Source organism: Vigna umbellata, chromosome 4 (assembly GCF_029865625.1).
Source record: "Vigna umbellata cultivar VRB3 chromosome 4, Vumbellata_1.0, whole genome shotgun sequence".
NCBI classification, from domain to species: domain Eukaryota; kingdom Viridiplantae; phylum Streptophyta; class Magnoliopsida; order Fabales; family Fabaceae; genus Vigna; species Vigna umbellata.
Window position 1 is genome coordinate 40,481,013 of NC_142168.1, and position 14,119 is coordinate 40,495,131.

Genomic DNA, 14,119 nt, shown 5'->3' on the forward strand with positions numbered 1-14,119 from the left:
GCTTCGGTTGTTTTTACCTATAGATAGCGGTTCTGGAACCGAAGCATATACGAACGAGGTAAAAAAGTCTGCTTCTTTTGCCTCGGTTATAGACCGAAACCGAAAATAATAGGATTTTGCCTCGGTTCTCTTTTGAACCGGGGTAATATACTGGAAAATTCAATAAAAAAAAATGTTATTGTGAGTCCTTCTTTCAGTGCTTTACTGTAATCTAAAATTTGGCAGTACAAATGCTTCATCTTCACAAAGATGTCCATCAGCTTCCTTACCCACAAGCTTCATCTCCAAAGCTTCATCTCCATCAACTGTTTCTCTGCCTCAATTCCATGACCAGTACAAATGTACATACCAAGGAGTCTTTCATGAATCACTCCATATAGTGATGGGCTGCCATCCTGTATTAGCCAATTGGACAACCGCACTCCATGGACCAATAGCAAAACTCTGAAAAAAAAATTGAACAATATTTTCAATGGTGTTGGTGATGCCTACAACCACAAAACAACAATTATCAAACCCAAAACAATTGATAAAGAAAGAACCCGGCCCAGGTGGGTCTCCTCTTGGGCACGAGCCCAGGCCAGAGGTGCGGCGGAACAAACTTGTCGAGCTTGGGGGGCGGAGACGAGAGCAAGGAAGCGGCGCCAGTTCGACGATGAGAGAGATCGCGTCCGTGGCGGAGCCAGATCGCGTTCGGTGGAGGAGAGAGATCGCGTCCGTGGCGGAGCCAGATCGCGTCTGGTGGCGGAGCCAGATCGTGTCCAGATTGCGTCCGGTGGCGTTGCGAGATCGGGTCCAGATCTCGTCCGGTGGCGGAGCAAGATCGTGTCCGATGGCGGAGAAAGATCGCGTCCAGATCGCGTCCAAATCGCGTTCGGTGCCGGAGCGAAAACGCGTCCAGATCGCTTCCCGTGGCGGAGCGAGATCGCGTCCGGTGGCGGTTCTGATTGGTGGTGGGGTTAGGGTTGCGGGGGTGGGAGGCGTGACAGGTTTGGGGGTGGGACAACGACGATGCGGCCATGGGCTTTCGGAGCAGAGACGGAGGAAGAACTGCGGGGGAGAAGAGGAAGAAGAACTGTGCGCGGAGAAGAGGAAGTGGCCTTTGGGAGCAGAGATGGACTGTGGGGGAGAAGAGGAAGAATAACTGTGCGCGGAGAAGAGGAAGAGGATCTGGAGATTTTAGGGTTCTGCACTTTTGAAGATAAAAAAGTAATACTGACTCGGTTATTTTAAAAACCCAATGTCTATAGTGCGTTTACTGTCTCGGTCCAATTCAACCGATGCCGTAGATCAATTTGAAAAAGACTTTCGCCTCGTTTTAACCATTGCCCGAGGTAATTTGACATTTATGCCTCGGTTTTAAGAGAACCGAGGCCTATAAATTCACTTAAATTGCAAAAATGCCACCGCCTTTACATATACCTCGGTTCTCTGAAAACCGGGACCTATTGGCCGCCTTCTTTACCGTATTTTGTACTAGTGAAGTGATCAATATAAGAGTGGAAGAGTTGATAATACATTGTACTTGTCATTTTAGTTTTTGAGTTGATTGTAACGACCATATGTTATTATTTTATTAGTCCGTTTGAATTAAGAATTACGTGTACATTGTAAAAATATTGTAAAAAAAATGATAAAAAACATTTTTTAGTAAAGAAAGTCGTAAAGGATAAGTGTGTCAGCTTTATCAATGGTTGTGTTTTGCTTTTAAAATTTTGTTTTTGTTTTGTGTCTGTTAACACATGTGATACGCTCTCGTTGAAGCTATCAAATTAATACTACTTTTCAAGACAACTTCAGTATTGCCAAGTCAGTAGTCAATAAAGTAGACAGAGTTAAAGTAACCCTGAGTCGTCTCCCAACGAATACGGAATCGCTTTTCAATATTTTAATCTTATGAATGCAATGCTCAAGAATAAAAGTGATGTTTGGAAAATGTTTAAAGACAAATAAGAAACTTAAAAACAGTTATGATTAAATAGGCTAATTCCATTTCTTTTCCAATATAGATTCATCATCGATTATTCACAGATAATTGTTCAATTGATTATTATTTAGGTTTCAAATTAATTAAAGTACATTCTTAATTAATTTGAGGGCGATCATGCATTTAACCAAAGTAAATTCTCAATCAAATGCAAAACCTTTCTAGATTATTCACAATAAATTCAACCAAAGTACATTCTCAATCAAATTTTATTGTGTTTAATCATGTCTATTCTTAAATCTCCTAACCAAGTTAAAAGCTAATCAATCAAAGTAAATTCTCAATTGATTATAATTGAAATTATTACTACCAACCAAAGTACATTTTCAATTGATAGTAAAAACCATTTAATCATATGAAAGTTCCTAAATTAAATCAAAGTAGATTCTCAATTAAACATAGAAACCCTAGAACTCATATAATCAATATGCATGTAGATTCAAACACATTATGATGCAAAAATCTTTGCTTTTAATTTGATAGAGATGAAAGACATAGAGAGAGAACAACTTAAATCAATAATCAAAATAAAAAATTTTATTAACTCAATCTAACCTCAGAATCCATAATGGAATTACAGCAAAATAGACCTAGATGCTTAACTCTCCATGAATGGAGTTGAATACAAGATGAAATAAAAGTGAGAGGAGTATGAGAGAATGAATGAAGTCCCCTGGGTCTCTTTATATAGGCTTGATTGGGCTTGGACTTTGAATATTCAGTTGATAAAATCTTTTATCTTATATCTTCCAAATAACTAAAAGATTTAAATAATTATTTGGAAGATATTTTCTGTTGATATTCCCAAATAAAAGATTTAGATAATTATTTGGAAGATATTTTCTGTTGATATTCCCAAATTAAATTATTTCAACACTGAATTTTATCTTTTAATTTTTTTGACTTTTCAAAATTACACAAATGCCCTGAAATTTTCTCTATCTGCACTTTAGCCCCTTTAGCATTTTCCAAAATTGCAACAAAATCTTATTTTGGGCCTTGAATTGTCATTTGGACTAATAAAACTTATATTCTCAGCTGCACAAATAACGTAAGAATTTCCAAAAATAATTTATACAACTAAAAATCACCTTTTAAGTCCCTTTTTATTCTCAAACCCAACGATTTCAATCATCACAGCTTCACTTAAAATCAACCATTTAAGCACAATTATCTCATCAAAAATTGTAATTTTAAAGCATAAATATGGGCATAAATATGCACTCATCACACCCCCACACTTATCCTTTTGCACTCCTGGGCAAAATTGATTAATTCTGAGACTTTGTTTTGAGTCATTTTATTCCATATTTGCATTTGAATCAAAAGAATGAGCAGCACCAGACATAGATCAATCATTTAGGCATTACTTATGGACATGCAAATGAAATCACTTTATTCTTCACACATGAGTTGACCTTTTTGAATTTCCAAGAAAATTAAATATGAAAGATAACACTTAAGTCAACATATTTCTCCTCAACTCTCTCAAGTGTTTTTGGCTTGTGTTTACACTCAAAATACCCATGTAAGTAGACACCATTGATATTAACAAGACTCTATCATTCACATACTTCAGAAAACATGTAATTATTGATCATGAGTGCTTTTTAAAGGTTGTATTGAGGCCAAGGCAAAGGTAGGAAATTTTCTTGGAATTTCTGAGCTTTTAATATAGAAAGAGTAATGACACTTGATTTCAAAAACAACTTTATTTCTTGCTATTTTAAGGAAGATTTTGTTTTTCTTTTTTTAAAACTTCAACTTTTCATCTTCCTTTTTACCCTTTTTATTGTTTTATGGGTGAGGTACTCACTCACACACTTATTCATCACTTTACTTCTAACAGAATCCATTACTCCTTCTTTTTTCCTAAGGTAAGGAATATATGATTTTTCTTCTTTTCTCATTTGACAATGACTGAAAACAAGAAAAATAGGCTTAAGGCTCAAAGGGGGTTCCAATGGATTAATGTTAGGACAAGTTTATTTGTCCAAGTAACTAAAATAAGAAATGCCTCAATCATATCAAATCATTCATATTTACCTCAGTTGCACAACACAGAATCAAGCTAACTATTAGAGTATCAACAAAACATGGGCAATTCACACAAGAAAAATAGGTATGGCGCATGGTGGTTCATCCTTAACATTGAGCTCAAAACTCACATGATTCAAATTTCTTTCACAAAAGATTTAATCAGGAAATTCTTTAGTCAACTCAATCAGCAAATCATAGAAGCAATCCACTCATATCAACATGACTCATTTTTTTTTTCTTGAATTCATGATCATTCCAGTTACTGATTCAAACTTTCAAATCCAATGCAAACATTTATTTAAAAACAAACAAAATAGGAAACAAATTTAATTGTTTCCCACACCCCCACACTTAAACTATGCATATTGCACAATGTATACCTTATATATGGAATGCACAGAAAAAGTATGAGGGAACTTACCTCCTTCATGGTGGAAGTAATGCTAGTAGGACTTCGTTGGAAAAGTCATCCTCGATAGGAATGTTATCTTTTCCCTTTTCAATCCTACTAAGATGGTCAACTACTAAATTATGTGACCCACTTCTATCTTGAATAGGAGTCAATTTGTCCTTCTCGTTCTTGACCATTGTGATTCCATATTTCTCGGGAACCACATGTATATTATTCTGTTTATTCGAATGGTTGGGGTCTGGGACTACTGCCAAGTTTATTCGAATGGCAAATAGGTGCGCTCTAGACTGTTTAGGGAGTCTGAGCCATTGCTTGGGGCTCTCACATAACGATTTGGGGCGTTATGCGAGGGGTTTGGGGTCTGATACAATTAGGAGTTTATTCGCATATCGAGTTTAACCGTTGTGCGAATGGCTTTGGGGATGGGTCTCTGTCTGAGGATTCGCATAGCGACCCAACTCGCTGTGTGAGAAACGTATGGATTCGCCTGCGAATGTGTGCGCTATGTGAATGGTCCAGATTGAGCTCACTCTTTTCTTTTAGTCCTAAGTTGTTTTAAATGAACTATTGAGTGCCTTATGAAGTATGTTTGAGTTTGTATTATATTACATCATTGATTATTGTTATGAGTTATGTTCTAAAGTGAAAGTTGGTGCATTCAAAGTATGTGGTTTTTCAAGTATGATTGATGGATGTAATTCCATGAACCTCACGGAGAGGTTACATGGTGGTGCCCTATGTTGTGATCCAAAGTTAATTCTCTTGTTAAGATTCAAGTATGTTTAGAATGAATGCAGGAGCTCAGTCTTGGGGGTTATCCTGAAACTCCAACGGTCTTTCATTCTCAAGTAGAGAGGATTAATCCATGTCGTGAGGAATAGTAGGAGGTCTTAGTCTTGGGGGCTTCCAATATGCTCCAAGGCGTGGTACAGACTAACCTCGTGAGTGTGGTAGGGTGAAACCCATTGACAATGGCTTTGCAAAGCAGTAGAAGCCACCATGAGTGCACGACCCGCCATAGCTCGACAATCATTCTAAGTTCGGATAGTCAAAGTCAATGTGGTGTCATGTATGAAGAGTTTATGTGATGTGAATGAATAAGTATGATTGTATGAAACTTAGTAAATGAATATATGATTAATCTTTGTTTAAACTAGCTTATCCTGTTGTGTGCTTGTGTTTTGTATGTATTGGTGTTCTTTCTTCTGCAATGATCATCCTTTGGGTGGGAGCAGAGAGAGATGAGGTGTCTCTAGAGCAGGCATTGGATGGAGGTGATGCTGCGGAGTAGTTAGTTTAGTTTAATCTTGTAGATAGTTTTGAGTATCCTACTGTATATATATAAAGTTTTAAATTTATAGTTGTTTTTGGATGACTGTAAAGAGAATACTTTATATTAGCTGGATAATTCTTCTACCTTATCATGTATGTGATGACTTTTTTCTATAGTTTATACTATATTTTGGGATGTTACATTTTAACCCTAAAAACTAATTAATCTAATTAACTCTTTGGTGTGGGTAAAAATATTATTATTTCAACTCATTTCACTATATATTTATAGGTCAAATTGGTAAAATGGTCAACTTATTTCATCCTTGATAATGTATGAAAGTTTTAAATTAAAATTTAATATTAATTAAACCATCTTTATAGTGAACTTTAACCTTTTACGTTGATAATTTGTTTATAGTTATCACCATGTTATTAATAATCTTGTGTAAGAGTGACATTAAATTATTTAGTAAATATTTTAACTTAGAATAATAGAGTAAAATGTAAATTGAAAGTAATAGATGTGGCTTTTAAAACAAATCCCAAATCTAATGTATCTTATTGCACCAATATTTTCCAATATTCTAAATATGGCACTTGTTTAATGCACTTTCATATTTTTTTTAATATGTGTGGATTTAATTTCTACATTAATTAGAAACGAGAAAATTAAACTGTTTTATAAAATAGAAGATTGATAAATTTATTATCTTAAGATTTTGAGTTGAAAACATTATAAGATTTTGAGTTGAAAACATTATATTTTACTTACTGGGGATACTAGAAATTTTCAATGCAAATATTGTAAAAAGGAAATAACAAGGAGAGCTTATCAGTTGAAGCGTCACTTGTACTCAAAAGGGTGTTGAAGCTTGCAAGAGTGTTACCAATGAAGTGAAAAAGGAAATGTATGAAATTGTTGTTAGTTTGCAGCAAAATTTATATAAGAAATCAAGCCTTAATATAAAGGTGAAAATTAAAGCTAATCAGAAAAGAAAATGCAATGAAGCATCAGGCAATAGTCCTAAAAACATATGTAAGAGGATGATTAGTACACAAGCTACCATCAACATGTTTAACAAAGATGTGAGAAAGGAAGCACCTCAAACAATTGCTAAGTTCTTCTATAACAACATTATACCTTTTCAAAGAGTGAAGAATTCATTTTTATGTTTGATTTGATTTAAAGACATGACTTTCTGTTTAAACCCTTATCCTATCATGAGATTAAAGTCAAATATTTGAAGGAGAAAGTTAAAAATACATCATTTGCTTTACAAGAACATAAGGATGAATGAAAGAAAATAAGATGTGTGATTATGACTAATGGTTGGAATGATAAGAAAAAAATGACAATAATAAACTTCTTGTTGAACAGCATAAAGGAATTGTATTTCTAAAGTTAATGGATGCATCTGTTATATATAAAACAATTGAGAAAGTTTTTAAATGATGGATAACATTATTGAAGTGGTGGAAAAAGACAATGTTGTTTAAATTGACACAAATAATTAACAAACTACAAAGTTATTGATCCAGGAAAAGGATATGAACCTTGTGTTACACATTGCGTTAACTTATTGTTGGAGTATTATGAGAAGAAGATCACAATTCATGAGAAGACAATTCCAAAAGGTAAAAAAAGAAATAAAAAAAATCTATAATTTCTTTACTACAACATTTCACAAAAGGAAGAAACTGTCAGGTAGAGTATTATTCGCTTTATTACATCTTATTTGACATAGGGTGCCTTCATGAAAACAAGAAAAACTTAATTAGAATGTTTACTAATAATGAATGAAAGTTTAGTTTGTTTGCTAAAACAAATGATGAAAAAATAATTGAATATGTGGTTTTAAATAAAGATTTTTGAAAGAATATCATCATTCGTTTGAAGGGTACATTTTCGCTTCTAATTGAAGAATACAAAAATCCCCAACTAAAATCAACTTGATGATTGTTCATTCGTTAAATAGCGGATTATGGAAGATAAGCATGGGAACAATGAAGCATTGAATTTGAATGAAAACTTGGTTCCAATTTGTTGTGAAACAGCGGTACTTGTTCCCTCCTCTGTGAACCCCAAAATGGGCACTATGCGGAAGCGTAAAAAATGAAAGCGTAAGAAAAGAGAAAATTAACACTGGAAATTTTAACGTGGAAAATCCTCTCGGAAAAAACCACGGGACCTAGTCCAGAAAAATATCTCCACTATGAAAGTAGGATTACAGTGTTTCTCTCACTCTCTGAGGATCTCTCAATTAATCTCACCCTCTCGGATGGTATACAAAACTCTCACTTTCACACTCACAGTATCTTCTATTGTACTGTGTCTACACCTCTCAGTATTTCTCTCACACACACAAAACTCTATTTCTCTCCTTCACCGTGGCTCTCTTCTCTTCACGGTGGTATTCTGCTTCTCTGTTTTGGTGTGTGGCTTCACTTCACCTTCTCTGTTTCTTGGGGGGTGTGTTGCACGCTGCTTTGCTTCTCAATTTATGAAGAAAAGAAGTGCAAGAGTCCAAATAGAAGGTTGGTGGCTTGGAGTATTTTACGGGAGTGAGTGGTGCTTTTGGGTGAAGGTGGCAGACAAAAGCAAATGCTTTCCATCATATTTTGTTTTATTCCAACAAAACTCCCCCATAAAACAAAATATGGATCTTCCATCCTGAGTTTCACAAGACCGTGACTTTTTCGAACCGGTAGCTCTGATACCACTGTTGTGAAACAGCGGTACTTGTTCCCTCCTCTGTGAACCCCAAAATGGGCACTATGCGGAAGCGTAAAAAATGAAAGCGTAAGAAAAGAGAAAATTAACACTGGAAATTTTAACGTGGAAAATCCTCTCGGAAAAAACCACGGGACCTAGTCCAGAAAAATATCTCCACTATGAAAGTAGGATTACAGTGTTTCTCTCACTCTCTGAGGATCTCTCAATTAATCTCACCCTCTCGGATGGTATACAAAACTCTCACTTTCACACTCACAGTATCTTCTATTGTACTGTGTCTACACCTCTCAGTATTTCTCTCACACACACAAAACTCTATTTCTCTCCTTCACCGTGGCTCTCTTCTCTTCACGGTGGTATTTGTTGGGAAACAGCAGTACTTGTTCCCTCCTCTGTGAACCCCAAAATGGGCACTATGCGGAAGCGTAAAAATGAAAGCGTAGGAAAAGAGAAAATTAACACTGGAAATTTTAACATGGAAAATCCTCTCGGAAAAAACCACGGGACCTAGTCCAGAAAAATATCTCCACTATAAAAGTAGGATTACAGTGTTTCTCTCACTCTCTGAGGATCTCACAGTAAATCTCACCCTCTCGGATGGTATACAAAACTCTCACTTTCACACTCACAGTATCTTCTATTGTACTGTGTCTACACCTCTCGGTATTTCTCTCACACACAAAAAACTCTATTTCTCTCCTTCGCCGTGGCTCTCTTCTCTTCACGGTGGTATTCTGCTTCTCTGTTTTGGTGTGTGGCTTCACTTCACCTTCTATGTTTCTTGGGGGGTGTATCTTCACGCTGCTTTGCTTCTCAATTTATGAAGAAAAGAAGTGCAAGAGTCCAAATAGAAGGTTGGTGGCTTGGAGTATTTTACGGGAGTGAGTGGTGCTTTTGGGTGAAGGTGGCAGACAAAAGCAAATGCTTTCCATCATATTTTGTTTTATTCCAACAAAACTCCCCCATAAAACAAAATATGGATCTTCCATCCTGAGTTTCACAGGACCGTGACTTTTTCGAACCGGTAGCTCTGATACCACTGTTGGGAAACAGCGGTACTTGTTCCCTCCTCTGTGAACCCCAAAATGGGCACTATGCGGAAGCGTAAAAATGAAAGCGTAGGAAAAGAGAAAATTAACACTGGAAATTTTAACGTGGAAAATCCTCTCGGAAAAAACCACGGGACCTAGTCCAGAAAAATATCTCCACTATAAAAGTAGGATTACAGTGTTTCTCTCACTCTCTGAGGATCTCACAGTAAATCTCACCCTCTCGGATGGTATACAAAACTCTCACTTTCACACTCACAGTATCTTCTATTGTACTGTGTCTACACCTCTCGGTATTTCTCTCACACACAAAAAACTCTATTTCTCTCCTTCGCCGTGGCTCTCTTCTCTTCACGGTGGTATTCTGCTTCTCTGTTTTGGTGTGTGGCTTCACTTCACCTTCTCTGTTTCTTGGGGGGTGTATCTTCACGCTGCTTTGCTTCTCAATTTATGAAGAAAAGAAGTGCAAGAGTCCAAATAGAAGGTTGGTGGCTTGGAGTATTTTACGGGAGTGAGTGGTGCTTTTGGGTGAAGGTGGCAGACAAAAGCAAATGCTTTCCATCATATTTTGTTTTATTCCAACAGTATTCTGCTTCTCTGTTTTGGTGTGTGGCTTCACTTCACCTTCTCTGTTTCTTGGGGGGTGTGTTGCACGCTGCTTTGCTTCTCAATTTATGAAGAAAAGAAGTGCAAGAGTCCAAATAGAAGGTTGGTGGCTTGGAGTATTTTACGGGAGTGAGTGGTGCTTTTGGGTGAAGGTGGCAGACAAAAGCAAATGCTTTCCATCATATTTTGTTTTATTCCAACACAATTCAAGTTGAGGAGGATGACACTTTACATCAACATGATTTAGGCATCATTGATTTGAATGGTGAAGGAGCGGGAAATGGAGTTAAAGGATGTTATAGGTTATTAATTTAACTTACAATATTATTTTGCTTAGATGGAGTATTATTTTGTTATTATTTTCTATTTTGTAACTAGGAAGGAGTTACTCTTATTTAACTAGGATGTAGTGTCTAAGGAAGTATTATTTTATATATGATGAAATTCAATAATGAATTTTAAGTGTGCTATACTGAATTTGTGTGTATAAATCTTATAAAATTTGTAGTGTCTTATGACTCAAGTCACGATATTCATATTTATGATTTATATATCCCTTTTTAATTGAGTAAGATCTCAATTTGACTACGATGCTCTTGACATTAATGGGTCGATTACTGTTTAGGTTGGGTACAAGATTAGGATATGGAGGAAGACTAGTAGTTTTAAGGTTTGGGTAGTGTAGGGTGGTTGATATTTCAGAAATAACTCAAATTAGAGAATTTGGTAGTGGCCATGTATTTTTCTTCATACAATTTAGCTAGAGATGCTAATAAAATTACAGTTGTAGGAGCTTGAGTGATCTTATCCCTTTGGATATTGAAGGGATTTGGGGGAGAGTAATTGAAGGGATTTGAGAGGATTTGAAGATAAATTTTGTTGTTGTTTATTTGAATGAATTTGGAGGTAAATTAGAGTGTATTTGGAAGTAAAATTTGTGAGAATTAGTGTAGGATTTTATTGACGTGACAGATTAAAAAAATTTACTTCCAAATACACTCTAATTTACCTCCAAATTCACTCAAATAAACAACAACAAAATTTATCTTCAAATCCTCTCAAATCCCTTCAATTACTCTTCTCCAAATCCCTCCAAGTGAACAGGGCCTAAAGAATTCCTCTGCTTTGAATATCCATTCTAGAACATTAGTGCAAGATAAGGGAAATCCAACTTAATGTTCCGGACAAAAAAGGTTGCCCAAAACTAGGAAAACACATAATAGTATTGTGCTTAATCAATGTTCCATAGAAAATTCGATCGCCACAAACCCAATAGAGTATTCGATTGTCTTAAACAGCATAGAGTATACTCATTTTCTCACCTCTTACCTCGAGAATTTGCAGCCATGACCAATGAAAACACCAATGAGTTATGTGTAAAAGACAACAAAATATAAAATGGAAAGATCTCTATAATGTATTATGAACTAGTAAGGGATTTCTTACAAGGAAAAGAAATCTATCGGAGATGTAGGGTTACAGAGAACAAACTTGTAATAAGTAATATAATCAAGCCAAAGTAAGGAAGAAAAAAGAAAGATAATAGATCCATCCACAGCTCCCCATAACCGTAAAAGATTATATAGACAAATATGAAAGCACAAAGGACTAATTGTACCTTCCTCTTCTAAAGGATCAATCTCAAACATTTCCAACCCAATAAGGTGAAAACACTAAAGAAAGTCAGAAGAAAACTTGAGAGAAATTGAATTGAAAAATAAAAGGTTTCAAAAGAATAAAGGCAAAGTCCTCTTGAATAGAATGTTCACAATCTGATACACATGAATCAATATATCACCAAATAATGAGCATTACCTCAACGCTAAGATCTATCCCGGGTGATATTATGCATGAAATCAGACAGTTTAAGGAAGTACAGAAACAACAGAGGATTTTCTCTGCTGCGGAGCACTGAGAAAATCAGACAGTTTAAGGAAGTACAGAAACAACAGAGGATTTTCTCTGCTGCGGAGCACTGAGAAAACATTGGATAAAAATACTTGACCACACAACAAATCTACGGCTATAATCGAACATCCTGTCAACCAGCGTCCATGCCTTCCATGCCTCCTTGACACTTATGTTAGGCCTCCATTACACACTAATCAATATAGCATTAAACTTCCTAGGAAGTAAACATCAAAAAATTTTAAAATTTGCCAGCTCTTAGGTTGCGAAACTGGACCTCCAAAAACATATGTCCAACACAAAATGTGGTTCAAAATATCATACTATATAAAAACAAGACTTAAATGCTTATTTCGTCATGTGAATTTCTGTTTAGTACTCGGTTTTAAAAATGAAGAGATTGAGTCCCTATGTTATGAAAAGTGTATGAATAAGGTCATTCCCATTAAGTTGACAGTAACAGAGTTAAGTCCAAGCTGATGTGATTGTACTTTTTCTCTTTTCTCTTCTGTTGTCCAGCTTTTTCTCTCTCTTGTTCAACTTTTTCTTTGATGATTTGTTGAACTTGTTCTTTCTTTGTAGATCTTATTCATATACATTTCATAACATAGGGACCCAATGTCTTCATTTTTAAAACTGGGTATTAACCAGAAATTCACCTCTTAACATGGGGACGAAGTAAGCATTTAAGCCTAAAAACAAAGTAAGAAGCATAACGACAAGTTGAGTAGGCAACTCAACTATGTACATGTTTGCTTCAGTTTATTTTCAAAAAAAAAATATTGTTCAGCTCCTTGAGAGATCGTTCAAAAAATACATGATTTTTCACTAAGGTTAAGCTAAATCGAACATGCTATACAAGATCAAGGTTAAATAAAAAAATTATTTTAGATGTTAACTGTTAATGACCTCACTAAAATGTCCAACGTACAAAAGATGCAGCATGATAAAGATATCATGATGCAAATTCAAATAATAGTAATAAAAGGAAAGGAAAATCAATTATCCATATGTCCATTACTCAATGCAAAAATGAATAGTATACAAGAATATCAAATAATCTGCCCATACCAAAAACATATAAAATATGTGAAATAAAAATAGATATAAAAAGGGTGAGATAACAGCAAAATAACTTGACTACAGGAAGAAAAAGAATGATTCAAAAGCCACATTCAAATATTCTATCTCCATCACACGAGATAGCACTGCTGTAAGCAGTGTAGCATTAAAGAATCTAGCAATTCCAGAGAAGCTGTTGTATCCTGTCTTTGTGGAGTGTTTGCTTCGGTGCCCAAATTGTGCTAATTTGCAGCTATTGCAACTAAAATTGATAATGGACTTAAAAGAACATCTTTGCTCTAGACTGTTATCTATCCACTTTTGGGGAGGTAGTCTTTTCATTCCCAACCTTTTCAATAGATAGGGTTCAAAACTTTTTCAAACATTGATTCATGCCGAATTGCATTAATTGAATAAATGCTGCTCTCCCATTCTTCCCCCTACTAGATGCAAACTGTCTCGTCCACAGTTCTCCAGCACGATGTCAGTGAAGTGAGTGAACATAGCACCCCGGCAGCATTTCCAGTCAATTGCCAGACCACTCTTTCTCTTGTCTCCTGTCTGTTCACATCTTTTGGACTTGGTTTTGTTCTTCTTACAGTCACTCAGAGGTTTCTATTCTATTTTCCTTTTTCACCATTTTCTTTTTCTCTATTCTTTGTTTTTTTCCTGTGTCGTGTGCTAAGGTATGTCGCCTTATCTCCTTTCTTGCTATATTTCATTTTTATTTATGTTCCTCAACTTTTGCTGCTTATTGACTTAAAGCATAACACTACAACGTCTGACTATTGGTAATGAAAGTCTTCAATTTTTTATTTTTTTTGAAAAAAAAAAAAAAACAGCACTTATTATGAGTGCATGAATATAAAAGAAGAAAATGAGCAAGAATATATAAGAATAACTCCAAGGAGAGTGACAAGGAGTATAACAAGAGACAACATTCTTGCTCACAAAAACATTTCTTTATTTTCTATTTCCTGGGCTCATAATTTGCAAATTTTAATTTGGACTTTAATTAGATTTGTAGAAGAGATATATTGGACTTA